The 9,929-nt window shown below is 41.3% G+C and overlaps 1 long non-coding RNA gene across 1 annotated transcript; it reads left to right on the top strand.

The window, feature by feature from the left end:
- Nucleotides 1-1,233: 1,233 nt before the first annotated feature.
- Nucleotides 1,234-3,205, top strand: LOC149982509 (uncharacterized). The gene is made up of 3 exons (XR_016497482.1): nucleotides 1,234-1,481; nucleotides 2,747-2,901; nucleotides 3,023-3,205. It is a non-coding gene; the product is annotated as an uncharacterized LOC149982509 (long non-coding RNA).
- Nucleotides 3,206-9,929: the final 6,724 nt, after the last annotated feature.

Raw genomic sequence — 9,929 nt, 5'->3', positions numbered from 1 at the left:
ATTTGTACTTCAATTCTGTTTCCCTTATAAAAAGTTAAAGGAGACCTTTGAAATAGCAGAGGCAATAAATAGTAATTATTTCATGTAATTTATGAAATGGAATCATTTAAACCCTAGAGATCTCTTGGAGAGGAAGCTGATGTGATGTCCATTGTCCATTTCATCCATTTTGTCTGATGTTTGTGTGTGTGTGGGTGTGTGTGGTGGGGGTGATCATTAGAATTAATGAAATCTCCAACCAATGAAGGGGATTCTCCATTTTCATGTATGACCTCACCCACTGTCTACAAGCCAGGAACTAAGGAAAATGTTTCATTCATAAAGTTACATGACGCACAGGTACATGCACACGCTTGATGACACACACAAACACACCCACACACACAACAGCACAGGTGTACACTCACACACACGCACATCTAAATTACCTCACCCACTGTCTACACTTCAGGATGGCATGATGCCACACATGGCTTCCCCTGGGAGAAAGAGGATGGTAAAGTCCAAGTGAGATTATTTCCTGACAGACTACATATTCACTATTGAACATTTCATATTTCCAATTCATGTGTGCTTCCCGAAATGCACCCTATTCCCTATACAGTGCACTAATTTTGACCAGAGCCCTGTGGGTGCTGGATAAAATTAGTTCACTATCTAAGGAATAGGGTGCCATTTGGGATGCAAACCGGTAACAATTTACACTAATTTACACTGCTCATTGACGTTCATTAATGGTCTAACTTAGTGTAACTTTGGTGTAGTTTTGAGTAGTAATATAGCACCAGTAGGCTACAGGAAAAGGAATATTGCGGACAGCATTGTGATTTCATCAGTTTGGTTAATTTTCTTTAGTACAATTTCCATTTATGAATCTCATTAACCATTAATGTTCATTATGTTAATCCAACATTTTGATCACACAGGTCTTTGATGTTGTAGAGATTGACAATCTGTGATTGTGCTTAGAAACTAGAGACTTCAGACTCTGGGTTGTAGGATGTACAGCTCAGTGAACTCAATGATCAACAGCCAGCTCAGGCAGAGTGAGACAGGAGCTATGGCAGGATAGGGTTAATGACTATAAAAGAGCCTGGAGAGATACTATGCATCTTTCTGAAAGTCACATGGCACATTGGCGGGAAGGGGAGTGTAATGGGGAGGATGGGAGGGGAAATAGGAGGGTAATGGGGAGGAGAGGGGGTGTGGTCTTGGACCGTGTTGCTGTGGCAACATAATCCTGGGTGAGTTGGCAATCCAGTGCTGTGCTGTGTGACGTCAGAGCGTAATATTAGATGCTGACTGTAGAGCTAGCTGCTGCTGTGGTTGTGGAGGAGCAGGAGAGTGAGTCACAGTGATACTTTGACCCCTGCATTCTAATGAAGGAGAGGAGAACTACAGAGGATAGGGGCCCCTGCCTCTGCCTCTGGCTTTGTGTGTGGTGTGGTAATGGCCCCTGCCTGGCTGTAGCCTATCGTCCTGTGAGTATGGATGAAGATAATATCATATCCCTATGAACTATGAAGATAGTAGCTGTGTGGTGTATTTCCCATACAGTTAAATGGATAGACTGGAGTGACTGTTTTAGATTGTTTTTCAACCTGCCATAGTCATGAAAAGGCTGACATTGCTTACCAAAACACACACACACACACACACACACACACACACACACACACACACACACACACACACACACACACAAGGCTGCTGAGGGGAGGTTGGCTCAAAAATAATGGCTGGAATGGAGTAAATGGAATCGTATCAAGCACATGTAAACCACATGTTTGATAAAATTCCATTTATTCCATTCCAGCCTGTGAAGTTGACCCAGCGGTAGATTTTACAGTGAGGAGGCTGACAATGAAGATCATTTTTGGCAAATGTGAGGATAACAGGCGCCTAAAATACTTCCCGAGGCATCATATATGTCTGATATAATTTACATGGGCAGCAGTAAATATAGTCCAACCTTCCCTGTGTCGTGTCTTTGGCTATGCCAGATTAAGTGATATGACATGCTATTCTATAAAATTTCTCTGTAATTAATATTACCTTATTGAGCTAATCATGTAAATGTAATTAACTAGAGAGTCGGGGCACCGCAAAATAATATTTATAGAGCTGTTATCTTCCGAATAAACTCTTAACCTCTTGAATCTAGGGGGCAGTATTTTCATTTTTGGAAAAATAACGTCCCCAAAGTAAACGGCTATTTTGTCAGGACAAGATGCTAGAATATGCATATAATTGACAGCTTAGGATAGAAAAAAACTCTAAAGTCTCCAAAACTGTAAAAATATTGTCTGTGAGTATAACAGAACTGATATTGCAGGCGAAAGCCTGAGAAAAATCCGATCAGGAAGGGACTCTTATTTAGAAAGCTCTGCGTTCCTATGCGTCCCTATTGAGCAGTGAATGAGATATGAACCAGATTTATTTTTCTATGGCTTCCCTAATGTGTCTAGTGTCACAATACATAGTTTCAGGCTTTTATTTTGAAAAATTAGTCTGAACGTCAACATTGCGTCAATGGTCAGCTGAAGTCTCTCAGAGTGTTTTGTGCGTAAAGGACAAATGTGGCCATTGTTTCCCTCTATCCTACTAAGAAGCCACCAGTTGATATATATATATATATTATCAAATATATATTTGAAAAACACCTTGAGGATTGATTATAAAAAAATGTTTGCCATGTTTCTGTCGATATTATGGAGCTAATTTGGAATATTTTTCTGCGTTGTAGTGACCGCAATTTCCGGTCGATTTCTCAGCCAAACGTGAAGAACAAACGGAGCTATTTCGCCTACAAAAATAACATTTTTGGATAAAAGGAACATATCGAACATAACCTATCTAACTGGGAGTCTCGTGAGTGAAAACATCCGAAGCTCATCAAAGGTAAACAATTTGTCAGTTTGTTATATCTGGAGTACTTCTCCTGTCCTAATCGGTGTCCTGTGTGAATCTAAGTGCGCATTCTCTAATTCTCTCCTTCTCTCTTTCTTTCTCTCTCTCGGAGGAGCTGAGCCCTAGGACCATGCCCCAGGACTACCTGACATGATGACTCCTTGCTGTCCCCAGTCCACCTGGCCGTGCTGCTGCTCCAGTTTCAACTGTTCTGCCTTATTATTATTCGACCATGCTGGTCATTTATGAACATTTGAACATCTTGGCCATGTTCTGTTATAATCTCCACCCGGCACAGCCAGAAGAGGACTGGCCACCCCACATAGCCTGGTTCCTCTCTAGGTTTCTTCCTAGGTTTTGGCCTTTCTAGGGAGTTTTTCCTAGCCACCGTGCTTCTACACCTGCATTGCTTGCTGTTTGGGGTTTTAGGCTGGGTTTCTGTACAGCACTTTGAGATATCAGCTGATGTACGAATGGCTATATAAATAAATTTGATTTGATTTGATTTGTTTCAATATATTTCACTTGTGATTTCATGAATAGGAATATTTTCTAGTAATATTTATGTCCGTTGCATTATGCTAATTAGTGTCAGTTGATGATTACGCTCCCGGACCCGGGATGGGTAGTATCAAGAGGTTTTAACCTCTAGGCCTAGTAATATTTTACATCAATAGCAGTCAATATTAATTGTCACCTTAATTCAGTCTCATTTGAAAGTTGTAAAGTCTTGGTTATCTTCACGAACCCTGGCTAACAAGTTGAATCAGCAATACAAAATTGTGTTTAATTATTTATTTACTAAATACCTAACTAATCACACAGAATTACACATACACATAATTAATCATAACTTGATTACAAATTACGTCATAAAGGAAAACGTCCCTAGAGGGCGGAACAGATATAACAGCTGGTTACACAAAAGAAAAGGTCTGGGTTTGAGTGAAAGAGCGGGAAGACTGAGGGACAAAGGTAGAAGCTGTGCTATCGTAAATACAGTATCTTATGCATTCTAAATTACCGCCCATTTGGAAAAGGAAAATGCAATAAGTATTTACTCTGAGCTGCGCTTCAGTAGGTTGGTGGTAGTCCTTTGTCCTTTGAAGAATGCCTCTGGTGGTCAATTAGATACGTTGTAGTAACGTCATTGTGTGATAGACGGGATACTCTGTCTGTTCCTTTCTAACTCTCGTTTTCAGCTGCTGTTGCTAACTCAACGGCTAGGAGTTATCACTTCTGTAGTGAATAAGAGTGAATACCATTCGCAACCAAAGCTCATGCTGATGTTGGTTTTGTTCTGTAGTTATTCTCTGAACCGTTCTGACATAGGACCGTTTTCCTCACATCCTCGGAACAGGAGGTTATATTGTCGTCAAGGCTTTATAATGTGGAGGGAGAGGAGGGCGTGTTTGAAAAGTTTTATAGCCCATGTCCCTTCACAGGGGCAGGCCTTCTGATGTTCCCAGAATCTCTATGTTAACCAAGGGGTTTGCAAAGTTAACATCAGTAGGGTAGTGATAGGTGACAATTGTCTGTTAATTGAATGATTAGAATATTCCGCCCTGTTCGGTAAAGGGGATTGCAGGTTAGTTAATTTTATTTTAAAGGGACAGTGCACGTTAATCACAGTTGTGGCTATCAAATGGCAGTATATATTCCTATTAACAATTTTGGGAGACTGTCTGCAGACGGACTGAATGGGTTTCATATATCACCATTGAGGAAATCTAAAACTGATAATTGGAAGGAGTAAAATGGAATGGTCATTAGGTTTTGGTTGTAGTTAACGTTAGGGTTACTGAATCGGGGTAGTTTGACAAAGGTTTTTTGGGGGGGGGAAAAGTAATGCTTCATTGTCTTTCTGTGGAAATGTTTTCCGGGGCTGTAATCTTGAAGGGAGCGAGTGAGTGAGATAGAGGCATGTTTCTACCAAAATTAAAAAGGCCTGCATATGTTGTGTTTGTTCTTAGCTTTAGGGTTTGTGGAGATTTCCATTTTTCTATAGACACCAAATCTTAAAGGGGTACACACATGTGGAATATGAAAAGTTTTAATTAAATAAACACGTGAATTCTTTTGATATGGGAATGTTCTGGGAATATATCAATTGAGTAACACGACTGTAAAAGGGTGGTATGACTCTTGACCTCTATCATGGCTTTTTCCTTTGGGGTCTGATCAGCCTCAGGGGAGGCATTTGGATAATGATTTAAGGTCATTTGTGATACTGATTTTAAGGTAAATTGAGTAACTGATAATAGTTTTTCCTTGATATAGTTGTAATTTGAACCAAGGAGAAGAAGAAAATGGCATAGCCTTGGACTAAGGGCAGACTTTCTTGAGTCTCTCTTCTGATGACCATAAGGATACAATAAGTTCTCTTTGTGGAGGGTTCCAGAGTAGTAACTGTGATCTGGTCATGTTATTTGAAACTGTTGTTTTATCTTTTGACCGGTAGTAGTATTTTTTATATATATATACATATGACGCTCCAGGAGAATATTATATTGGGTTAAAAGAATCCCCGGCAGTGGAGGGACTCAAGGCCCGTATAGTCAACAATTAAAAATTGCTTTCCTCAGTGGAATGCGTCCCGAGATAAGCCGTCCCATTAAACTGAACTTAGTAGGGTGGGGGCGAGCCGAGCAAGGAGAGGTGAAGAGATAAGCAGTTCACTAGGTACAGCAATTATTTAAAGCAAACAGGGCAGGAAAATACAATGAGATAGAAAAATAGTGATTTTATAAGCATTAAGATTATTTATGAAAATAAATAAGTTCCAGTTCTTAAGGATGGTAAATTACTGTAGATAATGTATCCCAAACTATGCAACATATATTAAATTATTGATATGACTGATTTAAGGTTAACCCATGTTAGTGTTAGATCAAAGACTCCCGAAGGAGAGATTTCATTAATATGTGATATGCATGTCATATGGGTAGCATTCGTTTTGGCTTCATTTGATCAGTAGAATATTTTTATTTAAAAAGTATAAAGTTGACAGGGATATATGACATCTGTGGTGACTCAGGATTATTGATAGGATTGAGATAACCTTTTTAATCAACCTAGGTAAGGACTTTAGAGATTGCCACCATAGACATGTTTTTTTCAAAAAATCCATGAGTTCAGATAAACAGTGAGACACTTAGTCAATATTTGGTAACATCCCATATTTCGATACTAACTGTTATTAGAAAGAGCGAAAGACAGATAGGAGGAAGGGCAGGCACTGCTGAGACCTTGAAGGTTTGAGAGCAGAGAGGAGAAGGTGGGGAAGGGGGGCCAGGACATGAGCAAGATGGCAGTGACACAGAATGGGTAGATAGTAGTTACTGTGGGGAGACGAAAGGGGAATGAAAGCTTAGTTGGTTTCTGGAAACAAGGTGTTAACCACTGAAGCGTTGCCCGGAAATTATTCGGCACAACAGGCCGAAATAGTAGCATTGACTAGGGCATGTGAAATAAAAAAGATTACTGTTTACATAGACAAGCACATATACAGTGGGGCAAAAAAGTATTTAGTCAGCCACCAATTGTGCAAGTTCTCCCACTTAAAAAGATGAGAGAGGCCTGTAATTTTCATCATAGGTACACTTCAACTATGACAGACAAAATGAGAAAAAAAAGAATAATCATTTGTAGGATTTTTTATACATTTATTTGCAAATTATGGTGGAAAATAAGTATTTGGTCACCTACAAACAAGCAAGATTTCTGTCTCTCACAGACCTGTAACTTCTTCTTTAAGAGGTTCCTCTGTCCTCCACTCGTGACCTGTATTAATGGCACCTGTTTGAACTTGTTATCAGTATAAAAGACACCTGTCCACAACCTCAAACAGTCACACTCCAAACTTCACTATGGCCAAGACCAAAGAGCTGTCAAAGGACACCAGAAACAAAATTGTAGACATGCACCAGGCTGGGAAGACTGAATCTGCAATAGGTAAGCAGCTTGGTTTGAAGAAATCAACTGTGGGAGCAATTATTAGGAAATGGAAGACATACAAGACCACTGATAATCTCCCTCGATCTGGGGCTCCATGCAGGATCTCACCCCGTGGGGTCAAAATGATCACAAGAACGGTGAGCAAAAATCCCAGAACCACACGGGGGGACCTAGTGAATGACCTGCAGAGAGCTGGGACCAAAGTAACAAAGCCTACCATCAGTAACACACTACGCCGCCAGGGACTCAAATCCTGCAGTGCCAGACGTGTCCCCCTGCTTAAGCCAGTACATGTCCAGGCCCGTCTGAAGTTTGCTAGAGAGCATTTGGATGATCCAGAAGAAGATTGGGAGAATGTCATATGGTCAGATGAAACCAAAATATAACTTTTTGGTAAAAACTCAACTTGTCGTGTTTGGAGGACAAAGAATGCTGAGTTGCATCCAAAGAATACCATACCTACTGTGAAGCATGGGGGTGGAAACATCATGCTTTGGGGCTGTTTTTCTGCAAATGGACCAGGACGACTGATCCTTGTAAAGGAAAGAATGAATGGGGCCATGTATCGTGAGATTTTGAGTGAAAACCTCCTTCCATCAGCAAGGACATTGAAGATGAAACGTGGCTGGGTCTTTCAGCATGACAATGATCCCAAACACACCGCCCGGGCAACGAAGGAGTGGCTTCGTAAGAAGCATTTCAAGGTCCTGGAGTGGCCTAGCCAGTCTCCAGATCTCAACCCCATAGAAAATCTTTGGAGGGAGTTGAAAGTCCGTGTTGCCCAGCAACAGCCCCAAAACATCACTGCTCTAGAGGAGATCTGCATGGAGGAATGGGCCAAAATACCAGCAACAGTGTGTGAAAACCTTGTGAAGACTTACAGAAAACAATTGACCTCTGTCATTGCCAACAAAGGGTATATAACAAAGGATTGAGATAAACTTTTGTTATTGACCAAATACTTATTTTCCACCATAATTTGCTAATAAATTCATTAAAAATCCTATAATGTGATTTTCTGGATTTTGTTTTCTCATTTTGTCTGTCATAGTTGAAGTGTACCCGTTGGGAGGGGCCATATCAAGTACTCCTGGTGACAGCCTTTGCTGTGAGAATAGCTGAAAGAGCTACCTGGATTCATATCACAAACTGCAAAAGGGTAAGACACAGTGACACTGTCGAACAATCACAGTGTTAGAGAGGAGAACCGGAATCAACAGGGTCCGGGGGTCATCTCTCTAACAAAGACTCCCTAATCCCGTCATTTCATCCCTGTGTTTGTTCATAGAAGTGGAAGTATGGTCTGGCCTCTGGCTGCTGATATGTTTTCCGGGAAAGGGTAGGGCTTTACAGGAGTGCTGGTTGGTCTGAGCTGTCTTATCGTGGGAGCCATATTCTTGATACACCACGCCCCACCTGAGAATGCAGAGGGTGGTAACTTGACCCATGGTTTAGACCCATGGTATCAACCAAGCATAAGAGATCCCTAGATCTGGATAGACAGAAGGATGTCTCAATGGAGTTTTATGTAGACCAAATGGGGTCTCTAACTCCATGGCAGTCTAGGACTCTGAGCCATTATGGAATATATCTGTGCAGGTCCCCGTGTAGTTCATGGAGACAGGTCATAGCTCACACAGAGAGAGAGGGCTATATGAATCCACATACCCAGTATGGAAGGAGGTGGAGTATAGTGAAGGTGAGAGTTTTTGACTGCAATCCGGAGAGAGAGATGTATTGCATAAAGATACGCCTTACCCTTAAAAATTTAAAGAAAGAGGATCTAGGGTTATGGTATGTTGGATTTGACCAGTTTTCAGTCGACACTCTAGTACGGTTCCGGGTAGAGGAGGTTAGAGCAGGTGATAACTCTATCATCAGCCGGAAGTCGAGCAGAGCACCTGACACAACAGAGACTGACAGCAGAGTAGTCCAGAACCAAGGGCTGGTGAGGATAGTGAAGACGAAATATCTGAAGGAAGTGATTGAGGTGGAAACTGTTTATGGTTAGAATGGATCCACTATACAGCCAGATCAGTAGCGAAAGAAGAATGTTATGCCTGCGCCACAGCCAAACCTCAGCTGACTACCATCCCCTTTCCATTTGATCGAATTGTTCACCTAGGGGAATGGCCTGTATAGTAAAGCTGTTCATGAAGGCAGGGAAGCAAGCCAGACGATGACAGTTGCATTGATCTGCATTATTTTCGGTTTCTCTTCGATATGCCCATCGCATCCAGGCTTCCCCCTTTCACGTTTACAGGAGGACATTATTACTGTATGGCCCTATACATCACAAATGGATGGGACGTAGCGGAAATAAGAACATGCAATAGGACAGAGAATGTTGCAGCTGACAAGACAATGAGGGACCTGTCTGGGTGGTTGAGTTCCAAGGATTTTAGTAAGATAAGAAGGCCCAGAGAGGATGTCTGGGGTTTATGTGGAGGGATGAAGCTGTGGCCTAATCTGCCAACAAATTGGACCGGTATATGTACACTGGTGCAGTTAGGCATGCCCTTCACCCTTATTCGACACAAAGACCTAGGGCCAGGTAAAAGAGTAAGGAGTGCTCCGTCAGGATCTTTTGACAATAGAATTCACATAGGATAGTATTGGATATGTTACTGGCTAAAAAGGGTGTTGGGGTGTGTGATATTCGGAAGTAGAATGTTGTACTTTAATCCCCGATAGATAACACAGCTCCAGACGGATCAGTGACCAAGGCACTGGCTGGTTTAACCACCTTAGATCATGAATTGGCTGAGAACTCTGGGGTAGATAATTATCTAACAAATTGGTTTGATAGTGTGTTTGGGAAATGGAAAAATGTCACAATCACTGTGTTGTGGGCAACCTTGAGTGTTTTGGTTCTGTGTGAATGTTTTTTTTTTTTACCTTTATTTAACTAGACAAGTCAGTTAAGAACAAATTCTTATTTACAATGATGGCCTAGGAACAGTGAGTTAACTGCCTGTTCAGGGGCAGAATGACAGATTTGTACCTTGTCAGCTCGGGGATTTCAACTTGCAACCTTCCAGTTACTAGTCCAACGCTCTAAC

This window comes from Oncorhynchus mykiss, chromosome 7, assembly GCF_057628025.1.
Source record: "Oncorhynchus mykiss isolate SJ-2025 chromosome 7, ASM5762802v1, whole genome shotgun sequence".
Classification (NCBI taxonomy): Eukaryota; Metazoa; Chordata; class Actinopteri; order Salmoniformes; family Salmonidae; genus Oncorhynchus; species Oncorhynchus mykiss.
Note: the sequence above shows the minus strand (reverse complement) of the source record. Positions and strands in the feature narration are given on the sequence as shown.